The following is a 26,393-nucleotide window of genomic DNA, read 5'->3' as shown; positions in this document are numbered from 1 at the left end:
ATTATTATTATTATTATTATTATTATTATTATTATTATTATTATTATTATTACACAAAGCAGTGTATAAAGCTGATATCCCAAGCAGAAGTCTAAGGTGGAAGAAGGATGGAAGATGGGAATGTTAGTGGCTATTAATGAGAATAGCTATATATGACCCTCATTATTAGAGGCACTTTTCCTCCTGTGTAATTATTTCTGTTGTCTGGGAATTGAAAGATGCATTCACACTCATGTCTCGCTGCTAGGCTTGCCAGACTGTCTACATTGATTCAGTACTGGAAGTAGTACAAAGTATACATGACTTGCAAATGACCAACAACTCCCTTCAAAAATATCCTTTAAAAGTTGTGCAGAAACCATTAATAATTAAAAATGCTTCTTGATTTCTGACACAAATGGTACAATACTGGAGACTTCTGTTGTAAATCTATACCCTGTTGAATTACAGATCAAAACACACAGGGAACTCTAATTACAGTTTTGCTGACGCTGAAGTAATACATCTGATTTTGGAAAAGTCAGGCCAAGCTGTGGATAATACCATGGCAGCACTGAGACCACAGATTGCCACAACTCCCATATGTCAATGACTCAGTGAATAATGTGGAGGTCAAGGTAGCCTATTTAAATTTACCTTAACCTTTTCTTCTGTGGGACTGCAGGAGAAGAGTAATTGACTTAATTAAGCCTTAATCTTGGGAAATCTTGCTCTGTGGTTAGGTTTTACCAAAGTTTTTTTGAACATAAATGAGGTGAGAATTCCAAAATTAAGCCTCTGTAAGATATTAACATTGATTGCCTATTAATTGAAGGATTCACATGGGCACAAGTGGCCCAGCTCATTATTCAAGTAAGAACTGTGCCACCATCAGGTCATATTGTGTTCCTTTGTTTCCCAAAAAATCCATCTGGGAGAGTTTTCCCTTTTCTAATTAAGCACGCTATAATTATGGAATATTCTCAACCGGCTTCAGGGTTTTTAAATCTCAGGCTGTCAGTATAGGTGGACAGAAGCATGGCTATTTCAGCTCTTAGGTTTATGTCTATCTATCTGTGCATGCATGCCCACTGTCTGAAAGGTGTGTTTGTTAGTACAACACTTCAAGGCAGAGGAAAGGTGGCAACTTGAGAAGGGCAAAGAAATTCTAAAATCTGGGCCACGGATAAGGGAGAAACCTATTTAAATCACATTTGCATGTACACCTATCTAATTCACACTTCTCAAATGTATATACTGAATAAAACACATTAGATCAAGGGAAGTAATAGTATTATGTTATTTTGTTTTGGTCATACCCCCCTTTAATACTGTGTCCAGTTCTGGGCATTTCAAGAGGGATATTGACAAGCTAGATTGTGTCCAGAGGAAGGCAACCAAAATGCTGAAAGTTCTGGAAGCCATGCCCTATAAAGAGCAGCTTAGGGAGCTGGGTATGTTTAGCCTGGAGAAGAGAAGGTTAAGAGATGACATAATAGTCATGTTTAAATATTTGAAGGAAGTGCAGATGGATAAAACTTGTTTTCTGCAGCTCCAGAGAGTAGGGCCCAGAACAATGAATTCAAACTACAGGAAAAGAGATTCCATGCAAACATTAGGAAGAATTTCCTGATGTAAAGAACAGTTCAACAGTGAAATATGCTGCCTTGGAGAGTGGTGGAGTCTCCTTTGGGGTTTTTTAAACAGAGGCTGGAGGGCTATCTGTTGCCAGTTCTTTGATTGTGTATTCCTGCATGGCAGTGGATTGGACAAGATGGTTCTTTTGGTCTCTTCTATGAATCTATGAAAGCAGGATGTGGCTCAAATAGGAGTCTGAGGATGACACTGTTCATACATAAAGCAAAGACTGGGGGCCAACAGTACTGTGTGCACAATGAAGCTAGGGAGCTTACTACATGTGGTCCAAACATCATTAAAACATTCCAAAAATGTTGTGGAAGCACCAGAATGTGATCATCTCTGGCGCTTCTAAATATAATTGAGGCTTCCTGCTATGTTGCCATCATGGAATTGTTTGTGGGGAAGCCATTTTCTGAATAACGGGATATTCCGTTATTCAGAAAATAGCTCCTCCTGGCTTCCCTGTGAATGATTCCATAACGGGAACATAGCGGGAAGCCTCAATTACACTTTAGAAGCACCATGAATGAACACATTCCTGGCGCCTCCACAATGTTGCTGCAACATTTCCATGAAGTTTGGATGACGTTTCGCCCTGTGTGTGATAAGGTCCTAGTTTATGGGAAACAATATTTGTAGCTATATATTTATATTGGAATTTATGGCCCTTGAGTTCTATTCCAGCTCTATGATTGTATGACCTTTTCATATCCTTGTTTCTAAACCTTGTGTTCTCCAGCTCGAAAATACATTTACAAATATATATATATATATATATATATATATATATATATATATATTGCCAGAAAGAATAATAGAAATGTATAATAATAATAATAATAATAATAATAATAATAATAATAATAATTGCTTGCCAATGTTTTGTATATTAGGCAAAATTACACACTAACTGCAAATTATGTAACATATGAAAAATGCACACATAAATTTTCATTCATTTTGTATTTTTTTTTAAAAAAAATCACATTTGAAGGGCCACACACTCCTTATTTTTGTTTCCTGTCTCTTTTGTAACTATAAAGCATAGCAGGAAGAAAAATTGAACCAGAATGTTATGAACTGTGGCTTAAACAGTGTGTGGGGATATCCTTTCATTTTTGAAAAGGTTGCACTAAAATGTCCAGCAATTCTGCTGAGAGAGATACAAATTATTTTTTAATGGCTTAATGAACTAGTGGCCTCTAAGACTAAGTATACAGGCTTCACTCAATGAATTGAAATTGTAAATGAATCATGATTATGTCAGGCCAATTGTGCGTTTTCAGGTTTTCAGTCCAATTAAGATGGATTACTTTAATAATCTTTCAGTGCTCTGTTCAGAACAGCATTACAACCTATTCTTGAGTAGGTGTTTTAAGTAACAAGAATGGGAACGTTCAGTATTTTCCTCCAGTTTTGATTCTTGGCCTGAGTTTTTTGATACTTGGTCTTAATTTTGCAAGGGCAAAAACACAGATTTTGTCTGAAATGAGCACCAATAAACACTGAGCAAAAGCTTTCCACTTGTATGTGTACAGTGAGAAAGGCTGCAATAGATCTGCATGTGGACCTACACCTGGTTGAATCATATATCACCCTACCCCCAGACTTACCCTGCATGGCCATTCCACACTTGTAAAGGGCAGGCAGGATCAGAGAAATGTCTGTCTACATCTCTGTAGTCAGATATACAATAATTGCATAGCATTGAGATTTGCCGGATCTTCAGGAAGTCTCAGTACTGCTGTAATCATTTCATGTCTGAAGGAAGGGACATAGGCAGATGCATCTCCTATACTGTCCACTTTTCATGAGGCACAGAGTGGCTATGTGTGTGTGTGAGGGCCTCAGAGATTGACAGTAAATTGTGGGGAGCTTTGGCCATTCTGGAAGTAAACAACAACCTTTGTTGCTGTTGCTGTGTATCTTCAAGTTGTTTCTGACTTACAGTGACCCTAAGGTGGATCTGTCACAGGGTTATCTTGGGAGAGTCTGACTTAGAATCATAGAATCATAGAGTTGGAAGAGACCACAAGGGCCACCCAGTCCAACCTCCTGCCATCCAGGAAATCTCAATCAAAGCATCCCTGACAGATGGTCATCAAGCCTCTGCTTAAAGACCTCCGAGGAAGGAGACTCTACTACACTCCGAGGGAATGTGTTCCACTATCAAACTGCCCTTACTGTCAGGAAGTTCCTCCTAATGTTGAAGTGGAATCTCTTTTCCTGTAGCTTGCATCCATTGTCCTGGGTCCTGTTCTCTTGAGCAGCAGAAAACACACTTGCTGCCTCCTCAATGTGACATCCCTTCAAATATTTAAACAGGGCTATTATATCACCTCTTAACCTTCTTTTCTCTAGGCTAAACATCTCCAGCTCCTTAAGTTGTTCCTCGTAGGGCATGGTTTCCAGACCCTTCACCATTTTAGTTGTCCTCCTTTGGACACGCTCCAGTTTCTCAATGTCCTTTTTGAATTGTGGTGCCCAGAACTGGACACAATATTCCAGGTGGGGTCTGACCAAAGCAGAATAGAGTGGCACTATTACTTCCCTTGATCTAGACACTATACCTTTATTGATGCAGCCTAAAATTGCAATGGCTTATCCAAGATCACCCAGTGGGTTTCTGTAGCTGAGCAGGGGTTTGAAAGTGTAATGTACACTTTCGTATGTACATAAAGCAATAAGATAATCTGCCCATTGAATAATAGATAAGGTTTCTCTTTCCAAAACTGAATTGCAATATTTTTGTTACAGAAGGGGTGAGATCCAAGCATGCTGACCATCAGTTTCATTCCAAATCATAGAGTAAAGTTTAAAACTACAAATATGTCTACAAATATCAAAGATTCATCCTACCATCCATCTAGAAAAAAATCACTGGATATAAGGAAAATGTTTCTAAAAATGATCTTTTTTGCATTATAAGTCTGCATATGTTTCAACATTTGCCCATAAGAAAACATACCCTCAGTCTGAACAGTGGGGCTTCATTGCATAAAGTGTGTGCAAAATTAAGCTGGAAATAATTAAGTGAGAAAAAAGCACATGCACTTTTTGAAGTGGTCACTTGTGCTTCACAAAGAAAGAGGTGAAACATCTGAAAAAGAAGAGAAAAGAAGGTATCATATTTGTATAGATTATTTTATAGTATAGATAGAAATGGAGAAAATTATTGTAATTATTGTAATATAAATAGACTTTAATGTGATTTGTCTTTGGCTTCAGCTCTTGGTTTCCCTTCTTATAATCCTTGATAATTAAATCTCATTTTAGCAGATGAGATATTTTAGGGCCAGCAATCATATTTCATTGCAGAATTCACAAAGAACTAGACCTACAAGGTAGATATTTTATGACACTGTCACCTGATATGTTTCAAACAATTTCCCAATATTTCACCCACCCATCATGAACAGGCTATTTGCTTTAACAGACAGACAACAATTTAGAGAAAAACTGAACCAACCAATCTATTATATTTTGCCTTTGGGATAATTTTTGTCCCCATTCTTTAATGAATTTGGGACCAAAATGTCCCATTTCAACCATTGTGCGATTGAAATATAAAGCAAAGAAGCTGGTATCAGTACTTCAGTGGGAAACAAATCCTGCCACTGTTCATGGAAGGGAGAACAAAAAACACATGCTCACTCTATCCTGCCCAGAAAGGACCAAGTGGAAATACTGATGGGAGGTAGAGATGGAAGGAAGTGGACCAGACATCCACAATTTATTGTCACTGCTCTCTCTCCTCTTCCCCCCCCTCTTCCTCTCCCTCCCTCCCTCCCTCCCTCCCTCCCTCTCTCTCTCTCTATATATATATATATATCCCCCAAAAGAAAAGGAAAAAAAGGAGGGGGCCCCAAGGGGGGGGGGGGGGGGGGTCAGGTAAGGCTGCATTTACTTGTTTAACTTGTATGCAAAAAACATCAAATAAGGAGTAGTTTTTGTGCAGTTTTCAGTGTATGTGGCCATGTTCTAGAAGAGTTTCTTCCTGACGTTTCACCAGCATCTGTGGCTGGCATCTTCAGATGCTGGCAAACATCAGGAAAAAACTCTTCTAGAACATGGCCACATAGCCTGAAACCCCCACAAAAAACTATGGATGCCGGCCATGAAAGCCTTTGACTCCACATTGAAAATAAAGAATAGGTTTAGACTCAAAAGAAGGAGGAGTGAAGATAAGAGGAAGGAACATCAACTATCTAAAATATGCAGATAGCACATACTATTAGCAGAAAACAACAAAGACTTGGAAAAATTACTAAAGAAAGTTAAAGAAGAAAACACAAGGCAGGCCACAGATTTACATAAATTCAGCCTAGACAATGAAGAAATAGAAATGGCCATACCATTGATCCCCCATTGACCAGAATAGAGATTGCAGTCAAGAAATCAGAAGAAGATTAGGACTGGGAAGGGGAACTATGAGAGAAATAGACAAGATCTTAAAGTGGAAAGGTATAAAACAGAACACTTATGGAAGGATAGTCCAAGCCATTGTTTTCTCCGTCACCACGTATAGATGCAAGAGATGGACAGTGAAAAAAGCAAATAGAAAGAAAATCAACTCATTTGAGATGGGTTGGGGAAGAGTGCTGAAAATACCATGGGCATCCAGAAATTCAAGCAAATCGATACTAGGCCAGAGCTCTTCCTAGAGGCCAAGATGACCAAACTGAGGCTGTTCTACTCAGCTCTTTGTTCCAACATAAACTTCCAAACACTCTTCAAAGGCAGTCCTATATAGAAAATATTAAATTGATTCAAATGTAACCAAGGCATGTGTCATTGTGGCCAGATCAGGAACCTCTAGGAAAAGGTGCAGTTGGCTTATAAGCTTTAAATGTTCAAAAGTACTCCTAGTTTCTAGGCTCAGAGGTGAATAGAGGAGAACACCCAAGGTGAGAACCTGAGTCTTCAGGGGAAGAATAACCACTGCTTACAGAGTGCTTAGTTCACTATGAAGCAGTATAGAAATGTAAAGTGCTATTGCTGTCCAGGACAGACTGTATCCCTATTTCCTGATCTGCCTTTCGACTGATCAGAAACACCTCTGTTTTTTTCTGGATCTAGATTTTTCACCCAATTTCTGGCTATAAATATATTTTGGCCATGAGGAATCCTGAACCCCCCCCCCCTTCTCCAAATAAATTGCCATAACAGATCTATAACTCTTTGAATGATATATTGGATTTGGATGGGGAAATTTTCTTGCCGATGCAAACACTAATAACCTAGAAAGTTGTTCCTCTAGCAGTTCCCTTTCTAAATGAAGGGAATTGTCAGGTTATATAAGTGACCCAAGCAGCATACAGCACTGCTGTTTCTCATGCACTTTGAAATTGCCAGTTGAAAGAAATAAGTGGGTGAAGGGGGAGTGTGAAACAGATGAAGTTGTGAAAACGGTGAGAAAAAGTGGACCAGCACGCATGCTAGGAGGCAAAGCTGGAGAATGATGGACACATAATAGGCTTGCTGGCAAATGCTCATTTAGGATCCATTAGAGGAATAAATGCAATGTGGGATGGAGGCTGCAATTTGAGGAGCTCCCGAAGGGGTTGTGTCAGATGCAGCTACATTTCTGACGGGTTAAAATATATGAGCCACCCAGAGTTTGCTTTATCACTTGGGGTGTTTTTATTAAAATCTCCAGTTTTGTGCTTTCATACATTGCTGAAGGGGGAAATAGTATCTCAGAAATGATGCTTGTTTCTTCCCAGCCTGCAAAATAAAAAGCCCAGTGTTAGAACTTACCATATATACATGACTTTAAGTTGAGAAATTTATGCCAAAATCCTGGGTAGACTTATACACAGGGCAATACAGTAAAAGAGTAAACAAATGGGAGTAAAAGAGACTCACTGGAAGACAGTTGACCAGACAGAGTCATCTCCTGAAAGCTCTCCTTCCAGGCTCCACATTGGAGCTCTGCCCCAGTTGCTCCAAATGTTGCCTAGGGGTCTCTCCTGCCATTACCGCTTCTCCTTCTCCCAGGCAGGGCTTCTGTTTGAGAGCTCAGGGATGGCTAAACACCTAGATTGGAGGCAATTACTGGGATCTGGGATCTGGTTTAAAGCAGCCCCTTCTTCCTTTTCTCCTTGGTGGCCCCCTCCCCCCACCTTGGATGCCTCTCGGGATACGTCCAAGGTCAGGGAGCCAGAGCTAACCCTCCATTCTGTCCTTGGCTATGGGAGAAAGCTATCAGCAACATTTGGAGCAAATGGGGCAGGGCTCCCATGTGGAGCCTGGAAGGAGGGCTTTCAGGGGAGGACTCTGCCTGGTCAACCTTCCCTGGTCAGTCTCTTTTATTAATCTCCTTATGCCCCAATATTTTACCCTCGACTTATCCACAGGTCACATCAAATTCCCTGATTTTGCACCCCAAAATTGCCCTTGACTTATGAACAGGGTCAAATTATAGGCAGGTATATGCAGTAGGTTCCTTTTAAGGCAGCAAGCAGACTTAAAGATTGAGCTCTGTCTTTATGGCCACAAGTGACCCCTTAACTCAGTTGTACCTCCCAGAGATCCCTTCAGCAAGTAAGGATCAGTTGCCCCGTCCCACATATTTCCCACAGCGTTTTTTCAGAAGTCCTTTGTCAGGTGTCGGATGCTTTAACCGACCATTGCCTCTTCCAGCGTGCAGCTTTCAGCATAAGCTGAAAGCCACGTATGACATGCCCGCATATGGTGCAGGTGCACTGTACAATATTTGTGTGGCAACAGGTAGGATATGAAGGAAGGAGACAGAATAACTCCAACCTTCTCACATCAAAATATTACTACACAGCCAGGGTCTCCCTCACTCTTATTCTCTCTCTCTCTCAATGTCTCTACCAAAGAAATAACGTATCTATGTCGCTCTTATGCTCAAAAGTAATATGTTATAGGTGACATTTATAATGTATCATTTCTTGTTATGACCTGATCCCCATAAAACAAGGGCAGAGAAGTAAACCAAATCATCCAAGGGCTGTGCATCCATTCCAGCGCTGTAATGTGTTTGTTTCTGGAAAAAGAAGAAGAAGAAGAAGAAGAAGAAGAAGAAGAAGAAGAAGAAGCAGTAGCAGCAGCAAAATGCTCCCCTGTCTCCTCCATCTCCCTGCCTCCTGCTTCCCCTGCCTCTCAAATTGGGCTGTTTTAGGTTTAGAAGAATAAACCAGGACAACACCTTGTTTTTCTCATTTTAAAAAAGCCTCTCTCAGGTCTAAAACAGTCCTGATGCGGCAGAAACATTATAAAATGGCTCCCCATTCCCGGGTGTGTTGGTTTGTGAGATATTTAGCCTTCTCTGTCAGAAAACTCTGGTGCCACAACAACAAACCACAAACTTCAGGATTCTATGGGATGGAGCCATGACTCTAGAGGGCATATGGGACATTTTAAGTTTCTCCTTCTTTTGCCTCTCCAAAAGGATAGACAGAAATAACCTTGGCAGGGATGTGTGCTGCCTGAAGGCCATCCTTCCTCCATCCCCTGCTATAATAATTCCAGATTTAGGCTTCTTAATTGATTTTTGGATTAGAGATACAATTTGCTGTTGCAGAAACAGATGTCTTTACCATCACCATCACCATCACCACCATGCCACACCAGCACTTTAAGCAGTGAAGAAACTCTGCTCATGCATTCTGGTCTTATGTTCCCCTTATTAGGAACTGGATCTGGTAAGCGGGGACATATTTTCACTATACAAATTTAGTACTATGTTCCACATCCTATGGAATCTTGCAATTGGCAGTTAAGGGAGAAGCATTTAGAATTCTAGTACTTCACTGCAGTACAACCCCCAGGATTCCACAGAATGTTACCACGGGAATTGAAATAGAATATAGCACTATATATGTGTAGTGTGAATAGACTGCAAATGTGTCTGGCTGGTACTTGTTTCTGCTATGCCACAAAAAGGTGGTAATGTAAACAGCCTTGTAGAAGGTCGTATGTGGCGTTATGCCAGCCTCTTCATGTATGTGAAGACCATACTACAGAACTAGGGCCCCATTCAGACTCACCTATTTGCGCTGGATGGAACTGGGCAGAATTGGGTCCCCCCCCCTCCCAAATCTCTCCTGAAGCAAGTGCCCACTGTAAATTTACCTCAATCAGGGTAATTAAACCTTGAATGCCCTTGAAGCTCTTCCGGAGAGTTCACATTTGCAGGTACTGGTTTGAAATGAAGGTGCCTTTGCTGTCAATCAAACGGTTCCGCTTTCATCAGGTTGACATTTTCTACAGCCATTGGACAATCGGAAGTGTGCTTCCCCCTTCCTTTAAAAAAAACAAAACAACAGGCAGGAGTGTGTGCATATTTTGTCAAATTTAAAAACCTCCAGGTGTGTGTATGTGTTGTGTGTATTTGGGTCACTACAGATTATGGATCTTCCCCTTCCTTTGTTTTCAACCCCAAAATGCAGTCTAATGCAATCTCTGCATCCTCCCTCCTTGCCACCCCAGAATTCCTCATATAATAATAATAATAATAATAATAATAATAATTTCTTCACCCCAAATGGCATTGCTGCATCCTCTTGCTTTCCCTCAGCCTCCCCAGAATTCCTTACAGTCAGTAGCAAAAGCATTCTGTATCATTTTGCCCAATTGAAAGGGAAACATTTGTAACATTCACATTGTAGCATTCGCATATACAAATTAATTTAGAAAAAAAGCCTTTTGCAAAGTGAGGTGCCGTGCTTAGGAGCAAGGAAATGAAAGGGAAAGTAGCACAAGCAGACACACATTCTATCTATATATGTATCTACCTGTAGCAAAAAGCATGTGCATAGTTTGTCAATAATAATAATAATAATAATAATAATAATAATAATAAGAAATAAAAAGAAAGAGAAAGCTGCTTGCGAGAGTGGAGGCTTTCTCTGTTCCCTGCCCTCCCTCTGACCTGCCCTGAATTTCTTTTTTCGGCTCCATCCTCTTGCTCCCTTACCCCTGATTGCCCTTTGCATCCTTCCTCCTCCTGCTCTTGCTCTGTTACCCCTGATCGCCCTTTTGACCCTTCTTCTGGCTCCTTCCTCCTCCTCTGTCTCCTTCTCGGATAAAGGAGAGGGAATGTTCTGCCCTCTGCCCTCCCTTGCTCTAAATCCCTCCCCTGAACTTGCCCTGATCATGATCAGGGACAAGTTCATATTCGCCGAACCCAGTTTTTTAAAAAAGATACAGCTTTTACTCAGCTTTCAGAAGACGTGTGCTAAGGGGCATTTGCCCTGGAACAGGTGTACAAAACTCAGATTCACTTGTAGGAGATTCGGGGCGAATATGAAATTCACATACATAATTCGGTTCCTGATCCAGGGTAAAAGATAGTCTGAGTGGGCCCTGGAAGAATGTTGTTGAAGGACTGGAAGAGTCACCTCATTTGTGTATTTCTCCGAATAGTAGAGGATTTGCGATCAAACATCAGGGAGCTCTTGAGGATAGAAAATCATGGTTTGTTTTGAGGTGAGTGAGTGCTGCCACCATGTCCCAAGGAGAGGATGCCAATGAACAAGGAGATACTAACCACAAAGTTAATGGAGACCTTGGGATGTGAGATTATTCACATCCAAACTTTTGCTTGTATCTTTCCCCACAGAGTGATATAATGCAAAAAGGATGGAAAACATGAACCCACATTGGCTCACCTTTCCTCCTTCAAACCTCATAAATGCGAACACACACACAGAATACAGGAATCTCTCAGAAGATGTTTACATCCCCCTCATTTTCCTGACATCCCAAGGCTTTCTTCAATAGTTTTTCTTTAGATGAATAAATAATAACTCTGTAATAGGGAGTGCAGTCACAGCAAGTCTCACCAGTCTGCCTCCCCAAGCTCTCAATTGTACTTCACTTTCAAGGGAGAACCAGTATTTCAGCTAATCAGCCCTACCTCTTTGGCTGCCCTTGCCAAGGCAGGGACTGTTTGTTATACTGATGAGAACAAGTCTGCATTCTGTGACATTGCTGAGGGTGAAAGTGCATCCAGCATGGATCACACAATGGCTTCTGGCCTGTTGGTGCCAATTAGGACAGGACTGCATTTGTCAATGTTACTGCACTTTTCTAACATTCAAGAAAGAGAATGGAGAAATCTATGGCTCTCATTTACTTAGGCTGCAAAATAAACCACTACATGGTCCCTAAGAGATCAGGCTGAATCTCATGACTTTGGAAGAAGGAAGGTTCATTTTCCTTACAACATCACCTCCACCATCTTGTAAAAGTATCCTACATAAAAGATCTAGAGATACTTGGAGAACTACTATTCCCTCTTCAAAATGATACAGATTAATGAACTGGGTGACTAATAAAATTCAGATTAATGAACTTGATCTGTCACAGTCAAGGGCTACTAAATAACAACCATGTGTTTAAATAGTCTAATTAAAAAAAAAGCAAATTGCTGCTTAGATTGTTTAAATAAATTAGTCCCTTCCCCACTTTCAGGCTGTTCTAAAACCAAGATACACTTTTTTTCAAAATAGGAAATAAAATTATAGTCCATGCTGGTTTTGAAAAATGACCCTCTTGGCCTAAAACAGCTAAGGAATGGGAAAAGCAGGTAGGAAGAAAGATGGCAAATTTAAATAAACAAATTTCTGTTAAACAAATTGGAGCTACATGATATATTAAACAACATTCTCTTTCTAGGACTGGATTCTGACATCCTCCTTGTCCTCATCCCTAGAGAAATTAATGCTGTATAATACCATTTTATATATTGCTGTAGTACTAAGAAAGATAATTGTTTTTGTTGATGTTGAACCAACATTTCTCAGCTTTGACTGACTGTGATTGTTGGCTGCTAACAGTTGAACAACATCTGGAAATCCAAATGATTCTCATCCCTTCTTTAATATGCTGGACATATTTCATCTCAGTAATCCTTATAAATGTTCTGTAAAGTCATCTGATAGTTTTGTGCTTGTAAGGTGGGATCAGGGTGGAACACTTTACTGGAAGAGGTTTCTTAGTTTGTAACCTAGCCTGATAAAGTAGTACAATGACCTACAATGAACTGAAAGAACAGATGGGGGGGGGGGGGGGGTTGTGGTTGTGGGATTACATAGGGAACCCTTCCATTTTATTCCTTGCTGAAAACACTTCCTTGTCATTCATGGAAACAACATAAGAAAGGGCAGATGTCTAAATGTGTACTGATGTGGTGTAGAGCTCTTGCATGTAGGGATGGAAAGAATATTATAAAATAACGGAAAAATATTTTCAAATGCACAAAATTCTGACAATAATAATTCTGGACTGATGAGAATCAGTATGGGATTTTGCACAGGAAGCAGGTTTTTATGTTCAGAAAACAACATTTCCTACATAGAAAATAATATTTCTATGCAAGACTGTTATTTGCTGTTCAAAAAGCTGTTTCCTGTGTACTAAATCCTGAAAGTGGGGATTTGTTCTGTCTAATTTGCACAGATGTTTTGCCCAGAAAACAGCATTTTCTGCACAGGAAATGTACAGAAAAAGTGGTTTCCTTTACAGAAAATGCTATAATTGAGGATTTTATTATTTGCAAAATTTGCACATTGTTGATTTCTTTAAAAGACAGCATTTTATGCACATGAAACAGCTATTTCTGCACACAGAAATTTAATACTTTTTGCACTGAATTTTTTTTCTTACTGAGGATAAAATGCTGTTCACTGAGCAAGTTCAACCATATGTGGATTGTATGCAAAATAATTCCCATATTGTGAATAAACTTTAAAAACTGCATGGTTTTTAAAGGCCTTTTTACAGCGGGAAGAAAATTGCTAAAATCACTTGTTGATTCCTTTGAAAAGAAATGTATGGCTGAAGCAGATGGGCCAAAAGAAGTGGCCAGAATCCCCTCTGGCCCTGACCAGATGGTCTGTTCCTGACGTGGGCAGTTGCCATGGTCCCAATCAAACTGCTGGTAGGAGCGGATTTAATCTGCTCCTTTTGCCTGCAGTTTCAAGCTACCTTAGCTGGTCTCAGAGTGGCTTCTAGCCACTTTGGGGGCATGTGTCATATAAATGCCATGCCCTGAAGTGGCTGGAAGCTACTCTATTTGGCCTGTCGTAGTCAAGAATTACATTTGTAATACTATATCTATTTTTAAGGAATACCCGCAGGAGGTAATGGATGAGGAAAACTAAATCGAAACTGAATCCTCATCAGACAGAGATGTTTACTGCTGAATGTTCTAATCTGGGGATGGAGGTGTGTCAACCAGTTCTGGATGGGGTAACACTCCCCCTGAAAGACTGTGTTCACCGTCTAGGGATGTTTCTGGGTCAATTGCTCCAAATGTCAGCTCAGATTGATTTGAAGGATAAGAGTACTTGCTATCAGCTTCAGCTGATACACCAGCTGCGTACTTTCCTAGAGTTGGAAAACCTAAAGATGGTAGTACATGTGATGGAAACCTGAAGGCTGGACTTCTGCAATGTGCTTTACATTGGGTTATTTCTGTACCAAGTTTGGAAACTTCAGTTAGTGGAAAGATAACCAGCCTGATTGGTTACTGGTGCATCTAAGAAGTGATCTTTTTACACCTTTATTCAAATAACTCCACTGACTGCCAATTAGTTTCTGGTCAAGGTACAAAGTGTTGGTTGTTATCTTTAAATCCCTACACGGTTTGGCCCCAGGTTATCAGTGGGGTCATCATCTCCTTTATATTCTGCTCCATACATCCTACTCTTCGGGGGGACATTAATTCAGCCAGATAGGACTAGGCTAAGCTGGCAACTGTTAACCAGACAACTTTTTTTTCAGACACCCTCCAAATTGTGAAATAACCCACCGGAAGAGATTCAACAGCTGGTTATGCTGTCTGACTTTAAAACAACATTAAGGACCAATCTCTTCTAGTAGGCCTATCCAGATGGTTTTTAAATTATAAGTTTTTAAATTATAAATTGATTGGTTTTAATATGTATTATTGTTTTTGTTTCTGTTGTTATGTGCCTTCAAGTTGTTTCCTACTTATGGTGAACCTAAGGTGAGACTAACATAGGATTTTCTTGGCAAGTTTCTTCAGAGGAGTCCTTCATTGCCTTCCTCTGAGACAATAGGAGTGTGACTTGTCCAAGGTCACCCAGCGGGTTTCCATGGCTGAGCCGTGATTTGAACTTTGATCTCCCAGTGTCCTAGCCCAATACTCAGCCCATTACACCACAGTGGCCCCTCCTGATTGATATTTATGATTTTTATGATTATGATTCTTAACTGATGTTAATGCTCTTTTAATTGATTCTATATTTTTAATAGGTTTCATGTTTTTAACTGTGGTATGTGTCTATTTATTAATGTATTTTAATTTGTTTTCCCCATGTAAGTCCCTAGGGAGAGGCAAGTAAGAAATAACAACGATGTTTATTTCTTACCTACCTCTCCCTATGGATCAAGGTGGGGAAACAACAAAATCTTTTTTATGAAAGAATCTTGAGACTGTGCAAGGAGGAGATGCCCTCTGTTCACACATAAACACAACTTTGAAGTAAGATCAGAAGCAAGCACAACAAGGAATTGATAATCCAGACAACCAGAAACAGAGGCTTTCCTGTAAACTGACTAAGTGCACTTTCCTTTAATACAACCCTCAAATCTTTTTTATTCTTTCTTATTCAAAAGTATGCAAAGTCGAGGGTAATCTGTACCCTCTTCAATATAAAAGCAGGGTTGGGGGGGATGGAATTTCTCAACCAAGTAGCTTTATCTGCAGGTTGCAGAAAATCTAGTTGAAAGGTGTGGGGGTTTTGTTTTTTACTTAGGAGTTTATCACACAGGAAGGATTCTGTGCAGAAACTGAATATAAGCTGGAAAATACATGCAAAAGTGGGTTGATTTTCAGATGACATTGGGGGTTAACCCAAACAGAGAGTGGACAAAACCTACAAAAGCAGATTGATTTTCAAATGACCTAAGTGTTAATGAACATTAGCATGACATTAACTCAAATGAAAAGTAGACAAAACCTGCTTTTTTTCACTTTCAGAAAGTCTGGAAAGTAAAAAAGAGTGGGCTTTGTTGACTTTCCATTTAGATTAATGTTGCATTATTGCTTATTAACCCTGATGTGTCTGAAAATCAACCTGGTTTTGTTTTTTTCAGATTTTTAAATCCCGTGTCTGCACAGGATCCATCCCATGTGATAAACTCCTTAGAGAGGATACAGTTTACTCAACCAGAATTTCTGATCTTACCTGCAGGTCAGGTGCTTCTGAAGGCTCTGGAGGTGGCTGGAAGGTCCACACTTTTCTTACCTCTTGTGTTCAAAAATAGTATGGATCTCTAACCTAATGTTGATCCTGCAGGTGAAGCACTGGAAGAACATCCTTTTCAGGAAGAAGTCTTTTTTGGGGATGAAGTTTTTTGTTGTCAACTGCTGTCATACAGATTTTGACGTATCACAACCTTATGAATGAGAGACCTCCAAGTCACCCTGTCATCAGCAGCCCTACTCAAGTAGCCAAGACTGTTCCTAGGCATTTTGGTACATGAAGACTGTTTCTTCCTCTATGGGCCTGCCTGATTTTTAAGATCATCAGTAGAGAACTTTCTTTCAGTCCCACCACCTTCACAGCCACGATTGGTGAAGACATGGGAGAGAGCCATCTCAGTGGCAGCTCCCAGGCTTGGGAATTCCCTGCCTGCTCTCCTTCTGCCAAAATGTTAATACTTTTTTTTTTATTTGAACAAGCATTTGGTGACTATTGACCATGCAGAAAGGCTGATGAGATGTGTGTGCTGCATTAGTATTGTTCTTATTTGTATTACATTTTTAAATTCTAGTTTTATTTTTTTGTCATTTTCTTAATTTGGTTTTATTTAATTTAAAAATAGTGATGTTATAATATGATTGCTTATTTAATTGTTTTTTAAAAACATTTTATTAGTTGGTTTTAATTCATGTATGTACATTGTTTTAAATCATGTTTTAAGCTGCCTTGGGCCTTATTTGGGAGAAAAGTGGGATACATATTAATTATACACACACACACACAAATAAATAAAAGACAAAATGGCATAGTTCTGAATGCAAAAGCTGCCTGGACTGGTAGCTGAACCTTATTTAAATATTGGTAGTGGGACAGTATTTTCTGGAGTCACAAGAGAACATCAGGCTCAGCTTCCTAGGTACAAAGCAAGGCATGTGTTGCAGATCTGTCATCCAAAATCTTCTTGATTCTTGCTATTTGCTAATTTTCTTCCTCAGTATTTGTTGCCTGAGATGGCTGCCTTACCTTTCCAAGGGGGAGGGCCTATGTGTGCTGCACTAGCAAAAAGTCTCTTGAAAGTCAGTGCATTCTTAAAAAGTGACTCAAGTTGAACTTGAACACATGTTTAAATGCTGTGCAAAGCGGTGGCCCAAGCAAAGACATTTTAATACCAGAGAACATGATAGGAGGGGAAATTAAGAGATTATGTCTCATGAACCTCCTGGTGAGATGATCAGCTTTGAATACTGCCAAAATATTCGTGCTAAATGCCAAGTTTCATAGGAAGTTTAGGGGTGGAATTAAAATGCCAGCCTTCAAAGCTTTGTTGCCAGCATGGGTTTAAATGCTTTGCAAATGTAATTAAACGGTGGCAGGAGCCCTTTGATGCTGTTGTGCAGACCAAGGAGGCCCACAGATGCTGGAGCATTTTGGAGGAGACTGTCAAGAAGCAGGAAAAATCAAATGCGAATGGTGCTGGAGCTTTCTGGTTAATAATACTGCCCCCCCCCACACACACACATATTGTGTGCAATTGTGAAGAACCTCTTTAAACTGTAGATTATATGGGGAAGGAATAGGGAGAGAGCAAAGTTTATCATCTTCCAAATTAAGAGACTTCATATTTTCAACTGTGATCACATTTTGCCCTTTCCTTTTCACATGGGATATAATGTAGCTTGTGCCATCCTTTGCTGTGATGGAATGGTACCTGCAGGAAATAGCCAAGCACCAGGAGCGTAGCTCTATATTTGGAGGCTGAAGGGACAGGAACTCATTTCCATCTCTGTTGTATACCCTTGTGCAAAGAAACTCCTCAACTCTTGGTTGGGATATCTTCGGGTCCCACATGTATATTTATTATGGCAAAAAGGTTATGTAACTATATTTATTATACATCAACATGGTCATGCTGTTGCCATCATCGTCGTCATCATCATCATCATCATCATCATCATCATCATCATCATCACTGTCATTTATCATTGTTAACTGTCATCAAATGGACTTCAACTTCTGGTGGCCCCATGAATGAGAGATCTCCAAGTCACCCTATCCTCAATCACCCCGCTCAGCACTTGCAGACTCAGGACTTTCTTGACTGAGTCCATCCATCTGAACATGGTCTTCCTCTCTTCCTACTGCCATATACCTTATCAAGCATTATTGTCTTTTCTTGTGAATCATGACTTCTCATATGTCCAAAATACAATGGTCTCAGTTTAACCATCTTGCCTTCTAGAGTACAGGCTTGATTTGCTCTATGACCCATTTATTTGTCTTTTCAGCTGTCTGAGGTATCCACAGAACTCTCCTCCAGCACCACATTTCAAATGAGTTGATTCTCTTCCTAACAGCTTTCTTCACTGTCCACAACTACACATAGAAATTCGAAATGCAATAGCACAGACAGTCCCGACTTTGGCATTCAATTATATACCTTTAGACTTTAGAATCTTCTCTAGTTGCTTCATAGCTGCCCTTCAAAGTTTTAGTCTTCTTTTGATTTCTTGACTGCAGTCCTCATTTTGATTAATGACTCAGCCAAGGTATAGGAAATTTTTCACTGTCTCAACGTCTTCACTGTCTACTTTAAAGTTAACATAAACCATCTGTGACAAAATGATCAGTAGAACCTCCCAGGATTTGGTGATGCTATTGGCTATTTGGGGGCAAAAGCTTACATGATATAGTGGCTGGACAAGAGCTTGGTGTTTTCTTTTGTTTCAAATCTCCATGCTGCCATGGCAGTACACTGGGTGGCCTTGGGGATGCCACTCTATCTCATTTTTAATGGGACACAATGGGAAATTGCATCTGAATAAATTTTGCCAAGAAAACCCTATGATGTGGTTACGGTCAGAATTGACTTGAAGGCTGTGATAAGCGGGAGTACCTCCATTTATCAGGGCCTTTTTCCCTGTGGGGGTACTGGAATCTATGGGAAGGATGACATTACTAGTGGTGGGAGGGCAACCAGCCAATCAGAGGGCAATTAGAAAACAATGTTCTGAGATGGTATTTGGAAAAAGACAGTTAAGGCAGTTGAGAGGGAGAAGGCCTGAGGAAGAGCAAGGCAGGGAAGTAAGGTGTGCAGTACGTTAAGGTTTGGCTAACATGATTGTGTTTTGAAACCAATACTTTAAGTTTTGTGCCTGGAAGACCAGTTGCCTTCCATGTTTCTTTTCTTTAATGTTTCTTCTTTAAAATAAAACCTTTTTCTGCACTACTCTGACCATTCTTGATTCCTTTTAATGGTCTTAGCTCGGCTCATGCTTTGCTGATTATTGGTTACCAGTAGAAGGCCCAACAATGTCCCAATGCATTGCTGGGGTGTAACAGGTTAATCATTGGGTGGTGGCAGCAACTTGTTTTTGGGATTAAGGTGGTCTCAAGGGGTTCCATCCAGCTCAATGGAGTGGAGTGGGACCATGAAGAACCTTCCCATATTGGCATTGGGTTCCTCTGCTTCTGTCTTATTCCCTGGGAGGGAATTTAAGACAGGGTTGGAAGCAGAGAAAACCTTCACAAAGGCACATAACAACAAAAACAAATCTTTTTTTGGCAGTGGGTGTGCTTTTTTTTTAAGGTTCAGAATTAGACCAGGTGGCCACCCAAACCCTGGCAGTTGACTAACATTGAGTTGTATTGGTACAAAGAATAGAACATAGTAGAAATCTCATTAGAAGAGAACTGGAATGGAGATGGTTGGCTGAATTACCATTGATGGATTTGGTAGGAAGGTGCTTCATTGGCTGGCAACTGTTCCTTTTAAAGTTCCATATATCATACAATGGCTGACTTGTCACAAATAGGTCAGTAGGTAGTGTGACACTAAACTCTGAATTGTCAAAATGTTGCACAATAAAGTGTGAAAGGTTAGTGGGGCAAGGCAGCACTCAGAGGGCTTGTTCCTTGACTTGTGGGGGATGGAAGCTCTTTGGGTTTTTCTGTTTTCCTTTAGAAACCTATTTCACACAGCATTGTGGGAAAGAAGCAACATCCTCATAGTGTGTTGTTCCCACAATAGGCCCATTCATAGACTCATTCATTTTCAAAGCAAAACGGCAGATGGGTTTTAGAGCCAATTGCTTTAAATTGTTTTTAATAAACCCTTGATCACCTTGCCTATTTGCAAGGAAATAAAACCATCTCCCCACACTGCCTAAAGCCAAATGATATTCATTCCCATCCCATGAAGGTGACAGTATCTCTCCTTTTCCTGGACCTTGCATTCAACCCTTTTTGATTCCCCATTTCTATGTACCTGTCTGCACTTGTTCCTCCAAACCCCTTCAGTCATCATCATTATCACCATCACCACAATTTTCATAGAACAAGGGCCCTTTCACATTACACAGTTAGAGCACTATGATTCCACTTTAACAGCTATGTTTTCATCCTGTGGAATCCTGAGATTGGCAGTTTTGGGAGAAGAAAGTAAAATTTTCAGCCAGGGAGCTCCTCTGGTGCCTCTGACCAAAGTGGAATCACAGTGCTATAACTGTGCAGTGTGAAAGGACTTCAGGACTCAAACTAGCTAACAGGTGAAAAGGAATTACAATAGAGTTAAAACACAGAAAAGTCCAACTTTAAAATGATATTAAATTATTAATTACATTTTAAAAAAATCTTGTACAAAGAGGAATTTAAAACCAGTACAATTAAAAAAGCATTCCATTCAAAATCTTTTCTTTGAAAACATCCAGCTCTCATAAGTCTGACAGAATAAACAAGTCTTTTATTTGCATGAAAGGGGAAATGGATGACCATTGGCCCTGCTCCCTCATTCAGGTGCACTGTTGGAGCCCATGCCTTAGACCATGCATGGGGGAAATGCACGTATGTCTCTATAAAGTGCAGAGGGCTGTTCCCATGTGTGTTCATATGCATCCGTGCATGAGAGAGAGAGAGAGAGAGAGAGAGAATTCTACCATCTCATATCTATTCTTTGCACAATAGTTTGGATTTGTGCATTAATTATCATTCTTCTACTATATTTTCAGAGCTTTGAAAAGCTATTTATCTGAACTACTATGCCCAGAATCGTGCAGCCAATATGACCAGGGAGATTCTGAGAATTGCAGTCCAAGAAGTAACCTTTCCATGTGCTGAATCTGCTGCAGTCACAGTTTACCTTACCAAAAAAAAAAAAAAAAAAAAAGGCTTGCTAATCCATTGGAAGGTCCTGTTAAGTTCCCCACTTATGAATGGAAGGGGGGGGGGGTGTCTAAATGATTCCTGAAATTATATCCACTCATAAAACAGTACAAGTGTGATCTCTTTCTTTCACCTTGACATGCTGTATTAACTTTTACATCCCTTAATGTAGCCATATATCTTTTATTTCTTTCCTCTTCCTTTTGCCCTCCTTAGTCCTATCCTTGGAAGTATGGGGCTAGCATCCTGTTGGTGACATACACAGGTGTAACAGGGGATTACACAGGGACATAGCTAGGATTTTAGGAAGGGGGGGGTTTCAGACTAAGTGCCACCATTATAATGGGGCTTGGGTGTGGTGGCGCAGCAGCACATACCATTCATTTTTCTAATGGAAGGGGGGGGGGGCCGGGCCCCAAAAACCCCCCCCCTTGGCTACGTCCCTGGATTACACCTGCTTATGTACCTCTTCAGACCTTGAACAAAGAGGCATATTATGCCTCCTCCCAGAAGGCCCACACCCTGGCATGCAACAACATCAAGTTCCTCTCAGCAGTGACTGGGCTTGTTTCAGCTGCTCTTGAGTACCAAGGGAGGAGTAAGGAATCTTACTTGTGGTGGAGCCTACTTCTTCTTCCCACTGTATATAAGAGAGAGATAGTGCTCTACCTGGCAACCCCCTGACCACTATTACACACTCCTGGAAGCAGCTGGGCAGAAAAAAAACCTCTGTAGGCTCCCATAAGAACATTGGTGGAGTCTGCTGTACCAGTTGACCTAAGATCTCAGTCTAGGACTGCAGGTTTGCTGCTTAGTTGAGGAGGAAGGGTACAGATGCCAGGATCAGAAAGAGACAGAGGGCCCATGCCTGCTTCTCCTCCTTGCTACACTGTGAAATTTAAAATAATATGTCTTGGTTGGTAATCCAACCTAACAGTGAAGTTTTGGAAAGTAGAAAATGCATCTTATGCCCTAAGGTGTCATTACTTTCCCAGACACCTCTGTAAGTATAGTTAAAGGGACAATTGATTTTTTACACAAATCTGGGCTTCTGATCATTTTCTTTTCTTCATCAAAGACTGATTAAACTTCACAGGGGTTTGACTGAATTCTCTCCTTTCTCGTGCATTCCAAAGGGAGCACTCTGAATCTTGCACCATTTCCCAACACTCTGACATGGTTGGCATAGCAGTGACATGCCTCTCTACAGAGTTGCCTTTGACACTTTTATCTGTGCAGATGTTCTTCAATGCCTTCTCCATCACCTCTCCATGGATTTACCTTTCAGAATGTTGGTTGTTTCTTCAGCTTCCCTTTGCTCCCTGTAGCTACTTCTCTGGAAGACTCACACTGATGCCGGCACAAATAATATGAGCTATTTGTTCACTGGCAATATCAGCATCAGTCAGAGTGATTGGTGTTAAGATGATTCTTGTAAGGAATGCTTTATAGAAAACAATTTGCATGGATGATTGGTGTTTGTAGCTTTCTTTGATGCTTTTTTATTTTTGTTTATTCAGTTTATGCCAACACAGTCTTGCTCTTCCTTTTGAGAGTGATCTAAGTCACTTGAACTTTTGTTTCCCTTCAGTTTGACTGTGTGCCTGTGGTGTACTATGATCAGGATTGTGTGGCTGCCTGGTTGTGGTTGTTGTTGTTATATACCTTCAAGTTGACCCCACCTTATGGTGAGCCTATTGTAGGTTTTGCTTTGTGAAATTTATTCAGACGAAGTTGAAGGCTTTCATGGCCGGCATCCATAGGTTTTTGTGGATTTTTCGGGCTATGTGGCCATGTTCTAGAAGAATTTATTCCTGACGTTTCGCCAGCAGCATCTGTGGCTGGCATCTTCAGAAAATGCTGGCATGGAAGAGAGTTCGGTATATATATAATGTGTGTCCCTGGGTAGGGAGGAGTGATTCCCATGATTTCTTACCCAGTGTCATACAGTATGTATATACCCAACTCTCTTCCATGCCAGCATTTTCTGAAGATGCCAGCCACAGATGTTGCTGGTGAAACGTCAGGAATAATCTCTTCCAGAAAATAGCTACATAGCCTGAAAAACCCACAAAAAACTATTCAGAGAAAGTTTGTTATTACCTTCCTCTAAGTCTGAGAATGTGTCTTGCTCAAGGTCACCTAGTGTGTTTCCATGACTGATTGGGGATTTGAACCCTGGTTTCCTGAAGACATAGACCAACACTCAGACTACTGCAACATGCTAGCTCTTTATTGTCTTTACAATCAATCATTCAATATTGTTTAGCATCTTGGATAGGTGATTATCATGAGCTTTCCCCATTTTGGTGTCCCACCATGTGTTCAACCAAAACTCCCATCACACTCAACTAGTACAGCGAGTGGCCAAGGGGATAGGCGTATGGTGAGTGTCCAAGGGGAGAGGTGTATGGTGTGAATTCAAAAGTTAAAGAGGAAAAAAAACCCCAAAAGTTAAAGAGGGAGAAAGAGGTTAATGCTGTGTTAATGTAACAAAACAGAATTGCAATGAGGGTGCAGAATGAATCTCTAAGAAATATGTTAAAAGAGATTTCGTACATGCTTCCAGACCTAGAGGCAGAACCAAAGGGAACAGAAATATCTTTAAAAATAATCAAAAGGTAAGCTAAAAGCTATACTTTTCTTGGATACAAGTTTTATGCTACATTCTGCACAAAGCTGTGGGAAATAAAAAGATGTGCTGTGGGAAATAAAAAGAATCCTCTCCTTTGTCATGTACTTGGAAAATACTCAGAGGTTGTATAAAAGTCACTGTTAATTTATACTGGGCAGTCTGATCATCTGTCTGTTGATTCTAAAGTAAATCCCATGGAAACCAATTGCATTTATTCTCAGTTAAGTGTGCAGTACTTCATTTATTCATTTATTTGTTACATTCATATCCTGTTTTTTCCTCTAGTAATCTTGAGGCAGTATATATAGTTTTCTTCCTCCCCACATTTTCCTCACAGCAATCCTGTGATATAGGTCAGAGTGACTAGCCAAGGGTTGCCTGGTACATTTCATGGCTGCCTGGGGCCTATAACCCAGTCCCAGTCCAACACTCTAATCATAGTGGGATTCACAACCATCAAGTTTACTGGTTTTCCATTGCTTGGGCAGATGTCTGCTCCCCTTATCTAGAAATAAAACATGAAGGGTACAGAGAACCTGCCATCCAGGCTAATTCTCTCCAGGGATCCCTTCACAAAACCAAGGAATTTATCACATGTACATTTAATCCAGGTGCACCCTAATGGGATGCAGCCAGGATGTGGGATGCATGCAGGAATTATTGCATGTAATTCACTCCCAATTCCACTGGCTGAATACAGCCCCGTTGCATCCTAACTCCAAGGTCCACTTCGGGGACCACTTTTCTAAGTCGGAAAGCTCCCGGCTTTGAAAAGCAGCATCTGAAGCATGTCTGGGAGCCAGGATGCAGCCGGGCTGTACTCAGCTGGCAGAATTGGTGGTGAATTACATGTGATAATTGCTGCCTGCATTCTGCGTCCTAGCTGCATCCCATTAGGGAGGTAATCTGGCAGGCAAAAATCACGCCCGTCAAGACTGGACGCGAATGGGTGCGCACCGGGGGACGGAACAGGACCTCTTGGAGGACGTATTTGTGTGCGGTAAACTCCGTTTTCTGCAGCACGTGCGTGCACACGAGCATCCTCCTTCGGTCCCCAGAACGTTTAAAATTGTGTGTGCGATAAGGTCCAGAGACAGAGACAGAGAGAGCTTTCAACTTGCACATCTGAACATTAGGCGAGGAGCTGTCTTTTTAGCCCTTGAATGTTCACCTGGATGGAAATTTCAACAAGTTCAATGTGATTTAGTTCTAAGGGTATGTAATACTGAAAACTGGAGAGTTTGATTGGATTGACCTGAGGATTGTCTTAGAATAATTACCTTGCTGCTCAAATTGCAAAGAATAATCACTGATTCCTTACAGAACAGATTCGAAATGTGTAAAATAACAAGGCAAAGCCACAGTGTTGCAGCTACAGTTACTCTTACCTACTATTACCCTCTGGTACTAAGAACAGTGTTGTTGCTATTTGTAATTTAATCATCAGCTTGCTTAGTTGTTTTTTTTTTTAAAGTTAGTACTGTAGTTAGTAGTTTTTTTAAGCATCTGGAGAGCAAATTTAAGCCAAAGGGAGTATTGGCAAGTGAATTGACAGGGTCGAGCGCATTAAAGATATTAGTAGGATTAAGCTTTCAGAGACCGAATGCCTGGTAGATTTTATTAAGATGGAAAGAGATAAATAGTATTAAACTGAGCGATCATACATGTCATTTCGACAAAGAGGGCATCAGAAGTGGAAGCAAATGTCATTAGTAGCCAGCTGAGTAGTCTCATCTCAGTGCATAAATATCTTAGCACTGGAGAGGTTTGTTAGGAGGAAATGTATATGGAGTGTGTAAATGTGTGTGTGCAGCACACATGCACATGTGTATGTTTGTGTTAGGTGGGAGATGAAGATACAGCATTTGCCCTGAAGGCACCTATTCTATGAAGTCAAGAGAAAAAAAGAGAAAGTTGAAGGCCGAAGTCCCACCCCCAGAAGGTGGAAGTCCCAACCCAGAAGTCCTGTCCCCCCCCCCGAAGTCCTGCCCCCAGCATCGGGTGATATCTTGTGCAGGAACGCCTTTTAGTTTGGGCTCAGTCCCTAAAAGGTTCACCCTCACTCGTCCAGCTTTTTTGAGTTGGCTCAGGTGAAAGCAAACTGCTGCAGTCTCTCCTAGCTTTGGAACAGAACATCCTATGATATATGACTACACATTGCTTCTAAAAGTAAGCAAAAAGAACAAACACACCTTGTAAAAACAGGGGAATAAAAGAGGCTTTTCTTGAGGAGTTCTCTTTCAATTACAACACTGCCCAAACTATGCACAAGGTGCTGTCAAAATCTCTCATTCTCATAGACATATGGATTCTCGCTGTTTTTTCTAATATGGTATCAGTTTGGCAGAGAAGCATTCCAATGCAACCTTAAAACATTTAAAACAAAAAACACAGCACCTCACCTGGTTAAAATCTTCTGTTTCAGTTAAGATGAGTTGATAAAAACCTGTTTGAATGAAAACTTCTTTGCTTCCTGGCACAAAGACAACAAGGTAGGAAGCAGCTTAACTACTCTTGGTAAGGGGTTGCAGACTCCCTGTAGAAAGCAGACACCAAGACAGGCTTTTGCATAGAAGAGGGTTCTATTTAGTGTATGAATACATCTGTATTACACAATTGCAGCAGTTTGATGCCACTTTGTAATGGCTCCAACCTAGAAAATCTGTCATTTGAAGAGAAACTTAGAATTTTAAGAACAGTGGGTCTCAATTTTTTTTGGTCCTCCAGATGTTTCATAGTTCAGGTCCCAGAATCCCCTAATCACTGGCCAGAGA

General features: G+C 40.5%; 1 long non-coding RNA gene across 1 annotated transcript in view; it reads right to left on the bottom strand.

Moving 5' to 3' along the window:
- Positions 1-6,775: 6,775 nt before the first annotated feature.
- Positions 6,776-26,393, bottom strand: part of LOC121932221 — a 42,495-nt gene continuing 22,877 nt past the window's right edge. The window contains exons 2-3 of the long non-coding RNA XR_006104292.1: positions 9,724-9,894; positions 6,776-7,347 (exon numbers count right to left, since the gene is read on the bottom strand). This is a non-coding gene — a long non-coding RNA (uncharacterized LOC121932221). The remainder of the gene's footprint in view (positions 7,348-9,723; positions 9,895-26,393) is intronic.

Source organism: Sceloporus undulatus, chromosome 1 (genome assembly GCF_019175285.1).
Source record: "Sceloporus undulatus isolate JIND9_A2432 ecotype Alabama chromosome 1, SceUnd_v1.1, whole genome shotgun sequence".
Taxonomy (NCBI): domain Eukaryota; kingdom Metazoa; phylum Chordata; class Lepidosauria; order Squamata; family Phrynosomatidae; genus Sceloporus; species Sceloporus undulatus.
The sequence above is the reverse complement of the archived record's forward strand: the minus strand, read 5'-3'. Positions and strand labels throughout refer to the sequence as shown.